Here is a 19530-nt window from a genome sequence, read left to right on the forward strand (position 1 = left end):
TAATATTTCAGGTCCTCCTCAGTAGTATCCCTCTCGAATCTTGACACGAATATCGATCTTTTAGGAGGGACTACATCCAACTTCCTAGTTCCAGGCTCAGTCGCCTGAGAACGGTTTGCAGGTTAAATATTTTTTTTAGCTGTTTGTTTTTTTGGAGGTGAGTTTGATGTTGAAAGCTCTACTCTAAGTGGACTTGGAAATGCTAAGTTTATTAATTCTAGCGTGCTGGGTGCGGGAACGATTGGGTTCTGGATGCTTTGGACGGCGTCGAGGGTCAGTAGGCCAGCCGAGACATCAGTTCGTTTTCGTTTGCTATTAGCATTAGCAGCTGAATCGGTAATACAATTAAAAGTTTTAAACAAAGTTTTCATAATAGTTGAATTTATCCCCCAATGTAGAAAGTTCCTCACCGATTTCGAGGCGATAATTAAACAAAAACTTTCGATATCGGTTGTCACCGATAAGAACCGAAAAAGCTCTTATCAAATAAGTAGCCCCACCGTCATGACATTGCCGACTCGTTCACATTTCGCACGAGTTTCCTGTTTGACACTTCAATGCGCGCCATAAGAGTGAGTACTACACAAACAACACCCTGGCTTCATTAGTATCATAAGTTTCTTATTTACATATATACTTAAGCTTAAATTTCACATCTTTTAAAATCAATATTTGACAAAAAAACTGAAATTCTAAAAAGCCTGAAAAGCGCATGCCGTTGGATTTCGAGCTGTAACAAATACATATATTTTTAGCTTCCACATATGAATTTCTAGGAATTCTTTCAATAGAAAATGATATAAAGCAGAAACAGGTTCTAATATCTTACAAGGTAAAACTAATTGCATTTTCTATTTAAATGTGTTTGTGTTCTTATCATAATGTGACGAATATTAGCAACACTAAGGGATACTATCATCTCTTAGCCGACACTAAGTAGTCACTGGTATGTACATAAACAAATCAATCATTATGTCTACACATATGTACGTACAAGCAGCGGAGAGAAACGCACAAACACATGCATATATCTGAGATACTCACAAAAGTATGCAATCATCGGTTGAAGTATCACTCACATATACAAGCGCATATGGCTATGCGAGAAGCTATAAACGTGCATCTGTAGTTTATAACTTGTGAGTTTATAGCTGTAACTAAGTAGTAAATTCTAGAAGAAGAAACGGCTAGAAGTATGCGAACGACACAGCAGAGAGTATAAAAGGAGCGAAAGCTGAGTTAGCAGAATCAGCTTAATTTAAGCACGCTATCAGTTGCGAAGTATAAGTGTTATTGGGAAGTATATTCAAAAAAGTCTAATAAAGATCATTTTGTATTATTGGATATTGGAGTTATTTATTTAACAGTTTAGCGATACGAACGTTAGAAGAAGGTTGCAAATAAGCGGAATTTCACTAAATTCGTTAAAATATATTATGCATATTCATCATCATCATCGTTATCATTAATTAGCGCTTAAATGCCAATGCTATTTTAGCATTTTCATCACAAATAACGCCAGGTATTCAGTGTCGGTAAAATGCTTTTTTGACTGATACCACTTCGTCCATTCGCATAACATGACCTAGCCAGCGAAGCCCAAGGGCTTTGTTCGTTGCACAAACTTCATATTAGCGTGAAGGGGTCATACAGCTTATCAAAATACATCATTCGATACTCGCCAGCGGTATCATGGACTGGTCCATAAATCAACCGGAGAACATGTTTCTCGATGTGATTATTTTCAATTGCTTAGCGGTTAGTACTGGTACCCAGATAGACGAGGTCCTTCACACTCTCGGACTTATATGTGACAGTGACGTAGCTGCAAAGGTGCGAATACGCAAATTTTTTATTGGATGACACCGAGTAATTCATCTTGTCCGCAAGATCTACTCTATATTCAATATAGAGAAGGCATTACTCATGGCGCGTTTGTTAAGGCCAATGATATCAATATCATAAGCTCTGATAAAAGATTGTGCCATCACTGTTTTGTTCTGCCACTAAGATGATTTCTCCTGCGTTAGATTAAAGAAATCGCATGAGAGGAGGTCGCCTTGTTAGAAGCTTCGTTTGCTTTCGAATGGATTGTGGAAATATTTCCTAATATTTATTCAATGACTTTTGCAGGGAATTTCAATTCAGGCATAGCAGCAAACCAGCTACGTCTTTTCACTAAATAGAAAACACGATATAATCCAGGCTTATTCCGCGGTATGAGGAATCGCCTTTCTTGTGGATTAGGCTGAGTCGAATTAAAATCCAGTCTGAAGGCATACACTCTTTTGCTCAAATTTGGCTTAAGAGTTGATATGTTTTTACCAGCTCTTCGCAACCGTTTTTGAAGAGCTCGGCAGGTAGGCCTTCTTTACCTGGTGCCTTGTTATTTTTGTTCCGGAGTATTGCAATACTCACTTCATCATAGGAACGTGTTCTTCTCCTCCTTCTTTAGCTAGCAAAGAAGAGAAATGCTCTCCCCATAACTTAAGCTAACTCTGTACGTTAATTAAAAAAAAAAATAAATGTAAGGCGCGATAACCTCCGAAGAGATCTAAGGCCGAGCTTCTCTTCCAATTTGCGTCGTGCTCCTCTTGATTTTTCCCTACAAATTGGCCGGACGGGACCTACATGTTTTATGCCGACTCCGAACGGCATCTGCAAGGCAGATGAGTTTTCACTGAGAGCTTTTCATGGCAGAAATACAATCGGAGCGCTTGCCAGACACTGCCGAGGGGCGACCCCGCTTAGAAAAATTTTCTTCTAATTGAAAAACCTTATTTCTAAAATTTTGATGTTGCTTTGCCCGGGAGTTGAACCCAGGGCATACGGTGTGATAGGCGGAGCACGCTACCATCACACCACGGTGGCCGCCACGTTAATTACCAGGTTGCATTTATCATTCCAACGCGACATACCCTATCGTACCAGTTTTTTTTTTTTTTTTTTTGTATGCACGTTGGAAGCCTATGGTTTGCATCATAAGATATTTTAAGAACATATTAAGTTTCTATTTTAGCAGACAAAATACGAAAATTGTCAGCAAACATAGAAAGTCAATATTAAAAGTAGTTGGCATAAATAAAATATTTAAGAGTCGCCACAAATGTTTTTTGTACATAGCCGTAGCGAAAATTACGTTAAAATTAGAAACCTAGCGCCTAATCACTATGGACTAAGAGGTAATTGAAAAGTAAGGACCTCTCTATGTAGACCCTCTTGGTATACCCTGGTGCCACTTACGTTTACGGCAAATCGAATTTGTGAAATTCGACAACGATTCTGGCAGCTACGTCGTTATTAGCGGACATACATTCCAGACAGTGAAGGACTGCGTAAATCTGTGCAATAACGGCAAAAACAATGCCAGCTTAGAAAACAGATTAGATAGAATAACTCTTGCCAACAAATACTACTTTGGAGGTAGTAGGCAATTAAAAAGTGAAGTCCTCTCTCGAAGAACACAAATCACGCTCTACAAGTCGCTCATCATACCTGTTCTGTTGCATGGCTCTGTATTGTGGACGGTGTGGAGAGATGGCTCTTGGAGTGTTTAAGAGACAAATTCTTCGGAAGAAGATGATGCCGATGGCAGATATGACAATAGTGCAGCAAATAAAAACCCAAAGGCTTCGCTGGCCAGGTCATGTTATGCGAATGAGCGGAGTCGTTCGGCCAAGAAAGTATTTCAGTCGACACCGCAGTTTGGTGGCAGAGAAAGGGGAGACCTCCTCTGCATTGGGAAAGGCATGTGGAAGAAGACTTGGCCACCCTTGATTATCCCTATTGGCGTGCCTTTTTACGCGACGGCCCGAATCGTTTAGGCGACTAAGAGCCAATTAATGATTATGATGATAACAAGGACTCTGGTAACTAAAAACTCACTTTCGTAACATGCCTTATACCCCATATGCCAAACACAATTAGATACAAATATCAACGTAAGGTAAGCTTAGCGCTTACTAAAGTCATCTTTTTTATTTGTTGGGTTATAGGTCAATACCTGCTGTTAATTATACTCAGTTGAACAGAGCTCACAGAGTATATTAACTTTGATTGGATAACGGTTAGTTGTACAGGTATAAAGGAATCGAAATAGATATAGACTTCCATATGTCAAAATCATCAGTATCGAAAAAAAATTAGATTGAGCAATATCCGTCCGTCCGTACGTTAACACGATAACTTGAGTAAATTTTGAGGTATCTTGATGAAATTTGGTACGTAGGTTCCTGGACACTCAGTTCAGATCGCTATTTAAAATGAACGACATCGGACTATACCTACGCCCCCTTTTTCGATATCGAAAAAAGTGCGATAATTCATTACCAAAGACGGAGAAAGCGATGAAACTTGGTAGAAGAGTTGAACTTGTGTCGCAGAATAGAAAATTAGTAAAATTTTGGACAATAGGCGTGGCACCGCCCACTTTTAAAAGAAGGTAATTTAAAAGTTTTCCAAGCTGTAATTTGGCAGTCGTTGAAGATATCATGATGAAATTTGGCAGCAACGTTACTCTTATTACTATATGTGTAGCAAATAAAAATTGGGAAAATCGTAGAACGGCCACGCCCACTTTAAAAAAAAAAAATTAAGTAAAATTTTAACAAAAAATTTAATATCTTTACAGTATATAGGTAAATTATGTCAACATTCCATTCCAGTAATGATATGGTGCAACAAAATACAAAAATAAAAGAAAATTTCAAAACGAGCGTGGCTCCGCCCTTTTTCGTTTAACTCGTCTAGAATACTTGTAATGCCATAAGTCGAACAAAAATTTACCAATCCTTGTGAAATTTGGTAGGGGTATAGTTTCTCTTACGATAACAGTTTTCTGTGAAAATGGGCGAAATCGGTTGAAGCCGCGCCCAGGTTTTATACACAGTCGACCGTCTGTCCTTCCGCTCGGCCGATAACACGGTAACTTGAGCAAAAATCGATATATCTTTACCAAACTCAGTTCACGTACTTATCTGAACTCACTTTGTATTGATATAACAGATGGCCGAATTTCGACTATGACCACGCCCACTCTTTCGATATCGAAAATTATGAAAAATGAAAAAAATGCCATAATTCTATACAAGATACGAAAAAATTGATGAAACATGGTAATTGGATTGGTTAATTGACGCAAAATAAAACCTTAGAAAAAAACTTTGTCAAATGGCTGTGACACCAACCATATTAAGTAGAAGAAACTGAAAAAGTTCTGCAGGGCGAAATCAAAAGCCCTTGGAATATTGGCAGGAATACTGTTCGTGGTACTACATATATAAATAGATTAGCGGCACCCGACAGATGATGTTCTGGGTCTCCCTGGTCTACATTTTGTTCGATATTTCGAAAACGCCCTCACATATACAACTACCACCACTCTCTTTTAAAACCCTCATTAACACCTTTAATTTCATACCCATATCGTACAAACGCATTCTAGAGTCATCCCTCGTCCACCTTTATGGCGATATTCTTAAATGGCGTCCACCTATAGAACTATGGCCCACTCCTTTTTAAAATACTCTTTAATACCTTCCATTTGATACCCATGTCGTACAAACAAATTCTAGAGTCAGCCCTGGTCCACCTTAATGGCGATATTCCTAAATGGCGTCGACCTATATAACTATGGCCCACTCCCTTTTAAAATACTCTTTAATACCTTCCATTTGATACCCATGTCATACAAACACATTCCAGGGTTAGCCTAGGTTCATTTTCCTGAATGGTCATTTTCAGTATGTAATGTTCGGTTACACCCAAACTTAGCCTTCCTAACTTGTTTTTATTTATATTTAGCAAAGAAATATATTTAGTTTTTTTTCACGTTGATCGATTTCTTTATTGTTTGTTTTTTTTCGGGTATATTTTATTTATCTTTATTTTTGTAAGTTCGTATATTTATAAATGCGTAAATGTTTACTTTTCTTTGCACATCTTTCATAGCAAAATGCTGTTCACTAGCCCTTGAATAGCTTTAAATGAAAATTTTGTTTTTATTTTTTAGCTTTAAGAAGCCGCTAAATTTGTCGATATACGCAATGCGTTTAGAGGTGTGGTCAAGTAGGCCAATGTGTTGATATTTTTTGGTGTAAAGAAAAAATAGTTTTATGGGTTAAAATTTTATTTGTTGCCAATATTATGCAACTTCCGTTGACACTTAGCTTACAACTGCAAAATAAAGTATCTTTACTCAACTGCTTTAGTAGTGACTATATAGAAAATGTTGTTGTGAGGAAGTAGCATAACATATACTGCGTCTCATAATTATAGCATACATTATTCTTCAGAGAACTAACTGGTGAGAAGTTTTTGTCATGCTCTTAGAAATAAAAATAAAAACATGTAAGGAAGGCTAAGTTCGGGTGTAACCGAACATTACATACTCAGCTGAGAGCTTTGGAGACAAAACAAGGGAAAATCACCATTCAGGAAAATGAACCTAGGGTAAACCTGGAATGTATTTGTATGACATGGGTATCAAATGGAAGGTATTAAATAGTATTTTAAAAGGGAGTGGGCCATAGTTCTATAGGTGGACGCCATTTAGGAATATCGCCATTAAGGTGGACCAGGGCTGACTCTAGAATTTGTTTGTACGATATGGGTATCAAATGAAAGGTGTTAATGATTATTTAAAACGTAGTGGGCCTTAGTTCTACAGGTGGACGCCATTTCGAGATATCGCCATAAAGGTGGATCAGGGGTGACTCTAGAATCCCTTTGTACGATATGGGTATCAAATGAAAGGTATTAATGAGTGTTTTAAAAGGGAGTGATACTTAGTTCTATAGGTGGACGCCTTTTCGAGATATCGCCATAAAGGTGGACCAAAGGTGACTCTAGAATGTGTTTGTACGATATGGGTATCAAATGAAAGGTGTTAATGAGTATTTTTAAAAGGGAGTGGGCCTTCGTTCTATAGGTGGACGCCGTTTCGAGATATCGCCATAAAGGTGGACCAAAGGTGACTCTAGCACATTGAATGCCAAGGCATTTTCAGCAAGTAAGATACTGGCGCCACAGCATTTTTTTTTAAATATCATCAGAGACATCAAAATTGGAATTTAGGTTAGCGCAGGTAATATTTTCTGCTTAGAAACAGGCAGTTTTTAACTAATTAGTATGTCAGACACATATGTTCGACGTGGCGCCTACCGTTTTTTTATTTCAGGGCCTTGGCGGACATATATGCACGACAAAAACATTGACTAAACATCAAAATACATCGTCGTCATACAAGCTCCACTTTGAGGAAGGGCGTAAAGTGGTACCGCAAACTGGGTATAGAATATCTGCTTGGATTATCAGTAGTAAATGCTTTTGTAATGTACAAGAAAGCTACGAAAAAAAATACAAAAATATGGTGGTTTAGAGAACAAATTACTTCATCACTCCTAAATTTGCAGAAGCCAGAAAAGCATGTGAAGCCAAAATCAGGCAATATTCATATTTTAAAAATAAAACTAAGTGCAAGTAATACAAAAGTACGTCGAACTTGTAATTTATGTTATATAAAACAAATGGATGGAAAGGAGATCGCCAGAAAGGAGGCTAAAAGAGTATACACGTATTGCCCGGATTATCCCCAAGAGCCATTCATGTTTTTAGAATATTTTGGGAATCACCACAAATAAATTTAATGGGTTTATTTGTATAACTACTTTATAAAAATAATATGTAAAAAATTCTTTGTTACTGTAATAAAATGAATTAAATTTTTTCTCAAAACCAATCTTTTCCAATTGTTTTTTGAGCTACGCCGAAGCCACTATAACAGAAATTTCATGGGAAGCCATATAATTTATTATTGCAATAAAATCATATTTATCGTCATCGTTGCTGTGTGACATGGCGAGAGAGAATTATAGTCGTGTCTGACGTGGCGTAAACCGCATAGTACAGTGTCACACATATATGTGCGACGTGGCAGTCAATGTGCTATAATGTGTTTGTACGATATGGGTATCAAATTAAAGGTTTTAAAAGGGAGTGGCCCTTAGTTGTATATGTGAAGGCGAATTATGGCATTTTTTTCATTTTTCGTAATTTTCGATATCGAAAAAGTGGGCGGGGTCATAGTCCGATTTCGTCCATTTTTTATACCAAGATAAAGTGAGATCAGATAAGTACTCTAGTTATCATGTTAGCGGCCAAGCGGAAGGACGCGCGGCCGACTGTGTATAAAAACTGGTCGTAGATTGGACCGATTTCGCCCATTTTCACAGAAAACAGTTATCGTCATAGAATCTCTGCCCCTACCAAATTTCACAAGGATTGGCAAATTTGTGTTCGATTTATGGCATTAAAAGTCTTCTACACGAATTAAATGAAAGAGGGCGGATCCCCGCCCATTTTGAAATTTTATTTTATTTTTGTACTTTGTTGCACCATATAATTACTGGAGTTGAATGTTGACATAATTTACTTATATACTGTAAAGATATCAAATTTTTTGTTAAAATTTGACTTAAAAAAAATTTTTTTTAAGTGGGCGTGTTCGTCATCCGATTTTGCTAATTTTTATTTAGCAAACAAATAGTAATAGGAGAAGCGTTTCTGCCAAATTTCATCATGACATCTTCAACGACTGCCAAATTACAGCTTGCAAAACTTTTAAATTACCTTATTTTAAAAGTGGGCGGTGCCACGCCCATTGTCCAAACTTTTAATAATTTTCTATTCTGCGCCATAAGGTCAACCCATCTACCGAGTTTCATCGCTTTATCCGACTTTGGTAATGAATTATCGCACTTTTTCTTTTTTTCGAAATTTTCGATATCGAAAAAGTGGACGTGGTTGCAGTCTGATTTAGTTCATTTTAAATAGCGATCTGAGATGAGCGCCCAGGACATACCAAATTTCAACAAGATACCTCAAAATTTACTCTAGTTATCCTATTTACGGACGATCGGACGGACATGGCTAAATTAATTTCTTTTTTCGCCCAGATCATTTTGATATATAGAAGTCTATATCTAAGCCAACGTTGATAAAAATGCCGCGTGAAACAAGCTTAACTGAAACCGAAAGTGGCAAAATTTTGGTTTTTGAGGAACAAAATTTAACCCGTCAATTCCCAGTGTCACCTGTAGGTGACATATTTTTTAAAAAATTTTTCGACCAGCTGGTAATTTGGTTTGTGATCCAAATATTATTGAAATGTAGAGGGCGCTTTGTAGTTGTCAATAAAAATTTATGTCAATACTAGATATGCGTTATCTGTAAAAACCGTTAACTTGAGTGAGATTTTAGTGCTTGTTTTCGTCTCGTAGACTGACCTTGGATGAAATTATCGAAGAATTGAATGCCGAAGAAGACCCATGTTATATTATTATATTTACTCCTGATGATGGCGCGTTAACAGACGAAGACAGCTGTGATGAAAACGATGCTGATATTCTCCATCTTCCTAGTCGCATACTTCTGTCTCAAGTAGAATTATAAAATATACATCGTGTATCTGGAAAAAACTACCAGGAGGAAGAGGGAGAAGAAAACGACGTTCCGGCACCGAAAAAGGAGGAGAAAAGAAATCACGGTAAAAAACTGGCAGACCACCACTTCTTTTACTTCGTGCGGTAAATCTCAATGTAAAATCCGAAAACGTAAGAGTATACATTGCAATATTACTACTTACTTGAGATACCTGCGACCAAAATATTTGAGAATGTTATGGGAAGTGAGTAGTGACACCAGCAATACGCTGGTATCTGCAAGCATGCGGCGAAATAGATTTTTCGAGATTCAGCAATATCTTCATCTTTGTGACGGTACGTCTTTACCGCCCAACGATAAATTTGCAAAAGTTGCAAGCATTTCACAAAATTCTGTAGGAATTTTGAAAAAGTACCTGCTTTTATTTCCTGCACATATTCCCATTGATGAAACTATAGTACGAGTGACGTAAGGTCTGCCGGTGAAGCCGAAGAACACAAAGAAATGGACTGTTCCCAGCGACGATGCGGACATTGTCACCATTGCCGGGTTGCACGTAAAGTGTTGGTACATTTTCCATTATAATTGAAGCGTTTCCTTTATTGCATAGTTCCGTAAGTCATTCAATTGCTTGTTTATAAATAAATATTTTAATAAAAAAAAATCAATGTTTTCCTTCAATAGATATAAAAGAAAAATATCTTCAAATATATTACACAATGCCCAGTGTCACCTGTAGGTGACCTCCCCCTTAAAAAGGGGAGGTTAGCTATATAAATTTTATGTTTTTAAACGGTTTTATTTAGCTTGAGTTAACAGGCCGGCCGTTGTGAACGAATCTTGTAATTGAAATTTAAGTAACTTCTCGATAAGCTACAAGCTTGAAACTTGGAATATAGTTCAGAAGCCGATGACAATGTAATAATAAGAAAAAAAATCGCCGCTAGGTGGCGCAAGGATTGAGATATTCGCAAAATTCGCATTTGTGGTCCGATTTGGCTCATATTTGGAACACATAATACATGCAAGAATAGAAATCGACCTGTGAAAAAAATCGCCGCTAGGTGGCGCATGGATCGAGATATTCGCAAAATTCGTATTTGTGGTCCGATTTGGCTCATATTTGGAACACATAATACATGCAAGAATAGAAATCGACCTGTGAAAAAAATCTCCGCTAGGTGGCGCATGGATCGAGATATTCACAAAAATCTTATTTGTGGTCCGATTTGGCTCATATTTGGAACAAATATTGCATACAGTCCAGTAGAAGTAACATCAAAATATTTTGGAGTTGGAGGAGGGACAAGCATACGTGGCGCAGTCGAGTAAAGTCTTTGGAAGGATTATGTATTGAGGACTTAGGTTGTAACAAAATGTCAGGAAAGAGTCCTTGTAATAATGAGTCACTAAATGAACTAAATAGAATGAGAAATAACAGGCAATTAAATAAAGACTAAAAACTTGAAAATAAAATAATTAAAAAAAAATTTTTAGGTTAAACGGTTTTATTGAAAACAATACTTACATGAAATAATAATAATATGAAAAGCTAGAAAATAATTAGTTAGGTCCTAGGTACTAGTCATCACACTCCTTATCAATCTAGGGCGTTGATCAAACAATTAAATAAAAGCGTTGGACGCGTCATATTTCTATTGATAGTCATAAGTAAAACCAACTGAACCTTAATCAGGTTATGCTACGCCTCACATTTTTAGAAATTTCACGCCCCCAACGCTTTTATTTAATTGTCTAATCAACGCCCTAGATTGATAAGGAGTGTGATGACTAGTACCTAGGACCTACCTAATTATTTTCTAGCTTTTCATATTATTATTATTTCATGTAAATATTGTTTTCAATAAAACCGTTTAACTAAAAATTTTTTTTTTTTATTGTTTTATTTTTTTTTTTTTTTTATATATATAAAAAGAAGTGTACATTTTGATTGTCATGAAATTTTTAGGAAAGATACAGGAAGGAGAGATGAAGGTTATTTGATTTTGAAATCCCAAATCGGTTTAGCCATTCTTGAGTTATGATTTTTTTTTAGAAAAAATTCAAAATTTGAAATCTAACATATAAAATTCTTCTGTCACGGTTTTAGAGGCTGAACCGATTCTCATGAAATTGTGTGAGCATATTGGGTAGGTCTGAGAATCGGCCAACGTCTACCCTTTTTTCGCTACGTGCCTCGGGTCTTGAGATCAAGACGTGGACCCGGGTACCCCTAGAATGTGTTTATACAATATGGAAATCAAATGAAAGCTGTTGATGAGTGCTATAGTACAGGATAATTTGCATACCCCTGTGTGACTAGTATCTCGAGATATAGGCCAAAACGTGGACCCGGGTACCCTTAGAATGTGTTTTTACAATATGGATATCAAATGAAAGCTGTTGATGAGTGCTATAGTACAGGATAATTTTCATACAACTGGGAGGCTAGGGTCTCGAGATATAGCCCAAAATGTGGACCCGGGTACCCCTAGAATGTGTTTATACAATATGGATATCAAATGAAAGCTGTTGATGAGTGCTATAGTACAGGATAATCCTCATACAACTGGGAGGCTAGGGTCTCGAAATATAGCCCAAAACGTGGACCCGGATACACCTAGAATGTGTTTTTATATTATGGGTATCAAATTGAAGTTGTTGATGTATGCTTTAGTACAGAGAAAATTTTACACCGCTGAGTGACTAGGGTCTCGAGATATAGGCAAAACATGGACCCGGATACCCCTAGAATATGTGTATTATGGATATCAAATGAAAGCTGTTACTGAGAGCTCTAAAGTTCATTGTGATATTCGATTTAGTCGCATCAACCTGGCAAAACTGATAAATATGCATGCGAAGCCGAAATAAAGACAAGAATTAATAATACCCACATACCTATTTACATACGTCCTATTCGAGTGGCCTGAAATTTCGTATATATATTTGCCTATATTAGTATTTAGAATGCCTTTTTCCGGGAAGTATACCATAGACGGACTGGGACTGGGATTAGGACTAGGACTGGGACTGAGCCTGAGACTCGGAGTGGGACTGGGACTGAGACTCGGAATGGGACAGGAACAAAATACATACCTCTGGGACTGGCAATAAGAGATGAAGAAGGAGGAGAAAAGAGAGAAGGAGATTGAGAAAGAGATAGAATGAGACGAGGATGGAGATAAAGCGAAAAAGACGGAGGGAGCAGTGAATAAAAAGGTTAGGAAAAAGTGTAGAGAGTAGGGCAGAGTTAGACGGAAAAAGCTTATTAAAATGTTGCCGATAGGCCAAATTTAGGCAGAACAACGTCTGCCGGGTCCGCTAGTACTATGTATAACTATTTCATTCAGTTATATAAATTGTTTTATTTTTCGCAAACATAGCTATGGGAATTGACGGGTTAAAAATATGTGAAATGCAAAAAAGAAATTAATCGGAGTCGCAAAGTTGTGAGCGACTTTTTATTAAATACAACCGAGTACGATAAGAAAAGATTTGGTGGGTCCAAAACGAAATTTTTCGTATCGCGAAAGGTGAAAAATAATAACAAACGCCAGGAACTCTTCGCTGAGCTGCCCAAAATTGGCAACATACGTGAGGACCAGCGTAAGCAAATCAACAATATGGAGGGTTCTCCAAGAAGTTCGAAATACAATGCTCCTTTTTTAACAGAGCGACATAAATAGCGCTCGCATTGAGTTCGCCAAGAAACATATGCAAATGGCGTCAAGTAGGGAAGTTTAATTACTTTTTTGAGCCAATATTTATGTCTGGCCTTTTGTTGCAGGTTATATTTTCAGAAAAAAAATGGAATTCGGATGGTCCGGACGGAAATAGGGAATATCGTAGAGAGATGAGGAGAAGAGCCCCAAGTTTTTTCAAAGAGAAATTTCGGGTGGATCGTTGGTGGTTTGGGGAGCATTTACAGGCGACGCCATACTAGAGCTGTAGTTTGTGAGATCAAAAATGAAGAGTTCACATAACGCTAATATACTTCACTGCAGTATTCTCCCTTTTTACAAGCAAATAGGGAAAACGGTGTGAATATGTACATATCAGTCGGGAGACAAAAAATTTTTTTTCTAAAAATACAGTTAATGTTTTAAGTTGGCCAGCTTGCTCGCCCGACCTCAATCCCTTGGAGAATATATCGGTAATATTAGCCCGTAAAGACTATGCCGAAAACCACCAATATAGCGCCACAAATGAACTGGAGTGTGTCATTGTGGATAATGGGAGCAACAGGAGGATAATTTACTTTTATATTTAGTAAATTCTATGTATAATAGAATTTCTATGTATAATAGAATTTCTAAATGTATTCAACAAAATAAAAATCTAATAAATTAAAGAAAATGCTCGAATTTTTGACAATTTTTTAAATGTGCTATAGTTATGAAACGATTTCCTCTACCCAATAAGGGCACTTATTGCTTTTGTATGACGTCAACAATAATGGAAGAGATGGAGGATAAACAGCTGTACTTTTCCACATTTTTATTTTGTTTCTATTGCGTATCCCAAAAATTTCCCAGCAGTTAGCCCTCTAAGGAAAAATGTGTGCTATAGTTATGAGACGCATTTTAGCATAGCTATTTTAGATTTAGTTGCTATATGAGATCCCAAAGATTGAAATATGTTGCTAGCTATCTGTAAAATTTTTATACTTATGGCATACTTATTTCATTTTTATAAATTTCTTATTGACTAAAAGGTCAATAAGCACTAGGGCTATCGCACAGCGGTCAAAGTTATGATTTTTAATTAAAATTATATTTTTTTTTTGTTTCCTACTACTCTAAGCCGGCAATGCCATAAATGCGATACCACATCCAAATTTTTGACGCGATAAGAAACGGTAATGGGTGTCTCACAGTGGTTCAAGCTCAAACTTTAATACATCGACTGCTGCTTAGAATATCTCCTAATCTTGGCAACCTTTCGAAAACGCTTTGTCACATACCATATTCAAACTAACCTCAGCTAATGCAAAAAAGGTTCAATTTGAAGTCAGATAGGGTGAGTTTGAAACAAATTCCGAAATGGCGATGCTTTCAAAACTTTTCTGAGATAGGGTGTTTTTAAACCAACAGCCAAGGAAAGGTTTTATTCCCTCAGCAGTCAATATTTGCGACCAGATAGTGTATGACGCCGTGACACTTTTCGTCGCAGTAACTCACAGTCACCATTGTATCATACCAAACATTTCATAAACGTATTCGGTTAACAGTCCATTCACTGAAAAGAATGAATGCTCTTATATGAGAGGAATTTTGTTTTACACGAGAAAAATTACTCGTTGGTTATAAATAATTCGCCATCAATATAAGTAAATATTTTTACGTAACTTTTTAAAATCAGGTACTTCAATCTCTACCCTCACTAGGGTAGGCATCTTGTCGTTGGTGTGAGGGCTCAGCCGAACTCCATAGCGCCCGACTATGAGGCGGAGCTGTTTAGGACTGACATCTACGCCGTTTCGCCTCATACGAGGGCGGCGGGATGTCGGTGACCAAGAACTACCAACCCCCTAATCCAGGGTGTTATGCGGACCGTGCATATTGGACGATTTGCAGCCAGGGGATAAATTCGGTTATATTCGAACGGAGCCTTCCCGATACCGGGCCACCTCGGGAAGTATTAATGGCAGTACCACAGTACGGGGCGCTGCTGTGGCGGACGGTTCTTTCCCCGTATATAATACTGGACCGCTGAGCCCGCCTTTTTGGGCAGGTGGTCGTACGACCAAGATTAAAGACTCATTACCTGATTGTAATAAGGACGATGTAAAGAGGAGGACTGAGTCGCAATCCAAGGACGACAAATACGAATTAAGCGATGCGTCGGACTCGGGGAGCGAGAGTAGTGCTGATTCAATGAACTCCGTGTTGGAGAAGCACACAAATGAAAATGGAGTAGAAGAGTGGTGAAGGGTACGGAGCAGAGGAAGTAAAAGAGCTCTCTCGCAGTACCGTGCAGCACTAAGAATTGTACAACGCTTGGAAGCAGTGGTCGACCCAACAGAAGTGGAGATCGAGCGCTTGGAATAGGCCCATGAAGCGGTAGAAATAAATCGAACGCAGTTCAAAAGGTTTGCTGCGAGAAACCCTCGGTTCTGCAACCGGTACGAGGAGGAGGAAGCGTCGAATGGCAGAATGAAGAGGCAACGTTCGGCGGAAGGCGACAAGCCTGCTTTCAAGAGGTAGAAAGGGCCCAGTCCTAGAGCCGCGAGGCAGGGCAGTCGCATAGACAAGACAAGTAGGCCCAAAGCTGTAAGACAGATGGGCTCCAATAGCGAGGTAGCAACTACCTCGAAAGCTGCGAGTCATAGGGAAGTTCCAATTAAGGAAGTAGGAAATAAGCCAAAGGGAGATAACGCTAAGACTCCGGCTTTCTCGGAGGCGCTAAAGGGAGTTAACGCTAAGAATCCGGCTTTCTCGGAGGTGCCAAAGGGAGATAACACTAAGACTCCTGCTTTTCACGAGAAGATGAGTGATGTGGCAAAACAGTCACTGACTGTGGCGCTGGTTGATCGTAGCAGTCCTTTCGGACAAATGACTTCTGAAAGGTGAAGATCTGTGGAAAGGGAGCTTATTAGCTTAATGCTTAAGATGATGCGGGAACAACCAAGTAAGCCCCTTCCAACCTTTGATTCGGGGGGATGGTATAATGGTGTGAAGATGATAGCGTGCGGCAACATCGCCAGCTTGCGGTGGCTGGAGGAAGTGGTTCCAAATCTCCAAAGGCAAGGCACGAACGCGCGGTTTGAAGTGGTGGGTAAAACGCAAATCCCCACGGTACCCAAAGTTAAGGTATGGATACCATACGTGATGAAGTCGGAGGATACACTGCGACTTCTGCAGAATCAGAATCCGAACATACCGACACAGGATTGGAAGGTACTTACTGTATCTCTGCCTACCTACAACAAGCATGCGGAGGATATTTTGTACACGCAGCTTGGCAAAATATCCTTTGACACTGGCAAAATTTACATGCGACACAGGAAAAGAAGTCCCGAGGATAAAAACCCTAACACGCTAGGGGTGGGCGAAGTCGAAAAGAACCTCAAAAGCCTAAGGGAAAAAAGACAGGTGGAGGTCCCCGACGTCACCACGAATGTGCTAGAAGAGGACCAACCGCTAATTGGTGCTGTGACTCGCACAGAGGATTACCCAGCAAAACATTCACGAGAGGCTGAAGGGGGCCTCGAATACTCTAAACCAAAAGGGCAAAGGGAGGACGACGACGTCAAGATGAAGGTGCTGGAGGGGGACAAACAGCCCAATGGTGCTGCGAGTCCTACAGATAAACCTCCAACACAGTAAAGTGCCGTCGAGCGAACTCCTCCTAACACTTGAGGAGGGTTCGTTTGACGTGGCGCTGATCCAGGAGCCGTGGCTCTCATCGAGAGGAACGGTTTCTGGACTTAGCACACGCGGGGTTGGCGTTTACTACGCGCAAACGGCAGGACGGGTGCGAGCTGTAGTAATGGTAAGGAAACAGCTGGATTCATATATACTGCCTAATTACACCACTGAGTATCTCGTAGCGGTGGCCGTTGAGCAAAAGAATAAGCACGCATTTATCCTGGCGTCCTGCTACATGGCCCATGCTGCGGAGGTTCCACCGATGGAGTGCAAAAGGCTAGTACAGGAGGAAGGGCGCAAAAGGCGGTTGGTCATAGGTGCATATGCAAATGCGCACCACAATGCGTGGGAGGAGCAGATACGAACGAGAGAGGCGAATCTCTGTTTTGTTACATCCTGCAAACCAATTTGCAGATAGCCAACAGGGGAAATGTCTCTACATACATTGGTCCAACATCCAGCAATGTTCTGGATATTACATTGAGCTCCGAGCGTGATATATCAAGGTATGATTAGATGGTTCTTGATAGACCGTCCTACTCCGACCATGCGTATATCAGCTTCAGCATCTCCCTAAAGAGGGTAGAGAAGGGAGGAACCTTTAGAAACCCTAGGTCAACGAATTGGAATGAATTCCAGAAACATGTAGAAACAAAACTGGGACAACCCAAAGAGGTTGCTAATGTAGAGGAACTGGATGAGTCGAATGAATTCCTAACAAGGACGCTTATGATTGCGTATAACAAAGCTTGCCCTCTAAGAAGATTTAGAGGAAAAGCAAAGCCGTCATGGTGGAGCAATGAGCTGAGTCTTCTAAAAAGACAGGTATAAGAAATGTTTAAGCTCGCCAAGACCGCGGAAAGCGAAGCGTGTCGGGACGAGTACAGGGATCTACTGAGGATCTACAAGCGTGAAATTACCAGGGCGAAGAGAAACTCATGGAAAAGTTTCTGTACGGACATAGAGTGCTCCAGCGAAACAGCACGGTTGAAAAAAGTCATAGCAAAGGGAAACATAGTCCAGGGACTAATAAAGAAAGAGAACGGGTAATGGTCACGTAATAGTGAGGAATCCCTTGAGGTGCTTCTCGATACACATTTCCCATCGGGAGACGGTTTAGAAGAGCCAGCAGACATCACTCACACTTCGATCACGGAGCTAGTAGTGCCGGGCTTGGTGACCGATACCAAGATCGAGTGGGAAGTGAACACGTTTTCTAACTTTAAATCGCCGGGCCCAGATGGTATATTCCCGGCCATGCTACAAGTCTCAAGTAGGGCGGTTGTGAAATGGCTTAAAATAATATTCGATGTGTGCATAAGACTGAATCATGTACCGCACTCTTGGAGAACTGCTCGTGTAGCTTTTCTACCAAAGGCGGGGAAGATCGGTCAAGTGTATCCCAAAGACTATAGACCCATTAGCTTAACATCATTTCTGCTCAAAACCTTTGAGAGGCTGATAGATGTGTACATAAAGTCCAACGTGGATGAAAAGCTGCTCTCCACAACACAGCATGCGTACACCAAAGGCAAGTCGGCAGACACCGCATTGCATAGGGTGGTAATAAGCATAGAGAAATCCCAGGAATATAAGGAGTATGCTATAGGAGTCTTCTTGGACATTGCCGGGGCTTTCAATAATGTTGCAAAATGGGCGATTATGGATGGTCTTAATTACATTAAAGTACATCCTGCCTTAATCAGATCGATGGGCTGCATGTTAAATTGCAGAAAGATTACATCACAATGGGGATTGTACGAGGCCACGAAACAGGACAGGGGCACGCCGCAGGGAGGGGTGCTGTCACCTCTGCTGTGGACGCTGGTCATCAACCAACTGCTCAGGCGATTCGATGAGGCACCCGTAAAACTTACGGCTTACGCAGATGACGTTGCAATTGTCATAAGTGGAAAGTGCCTTCCAACGATTAGTTCTTTACTGGATCGGGCGCTTCGGGATATTCATACCTGGGCATCTATTGTCGGGTTGAAAGTCAATGCGGAGAAGACGGATATGGTCTTGTTTACAAAGAGGTACAAGGTCCCTAATTGGACCAGGCCTAAGTTAGGAGGGGTGACCTTACAGGAGAAACCTTGCACAAAATATCTAGGAATCATCCTAGACAGTAAGCTGTCATGGAAGCTCACCTTGGAGGAGAGGGTCAAGAAGGCCTCAATGGCACTCTATGTATGTAAAAGAATGCTGGGGTGTACGTGAGGCTTATCGCTCTCTCTTTCTCATTGGGGTTTTACAGCGATTGTAAGCCCTATTCTATACTATGGAGTTCTTGTTTGGTGGAAAGCCACACAAAAAACAACATAACTCAAAAAATTAGAGGGGGCATGCAGACTATCGATGCTTAGTATTACGGGAGCCCTGAAAACAACACAGATGGCTGCACTCTATGTCAATATGCACATTCCACCTGTAGACCTAGTAGCAAAGAACATAGTATTAACAACAGCAACCAGGCTCGGTGCCTCGGGGCAGCTTGAGCGCCGACCATATGGCCATAGTAGTATAGCGTCATCAATCACAAGAACAACAGACTACATGATTCCGTATCTGCGCTTCGAGGGAGATCTTAAGGCCACAATAGAGGTGGACGGTTGGCGCAAGGGTGTGCAAATGGCGGACGAGGCGATACATGTGTACACCGATGGTTCCAAAGTAGTGGAAGGAGTAGAGCCTGCGGTTTACTGCGCTGATCCGG

This window comes from Eurosta solidaginis, chromosome 5, assembly GCF_040869045.1.
Source record: "Eurosta solidaginis isolate ZX-2024a chromosome 5, ASM4086904v1, whole genome shotgun sequence".
NCBI lineage: Eukaryota > Metazoa > Arthropoda > Insecta > Diptera > Tephritidae > Eurosta > Eurosta solidaginis.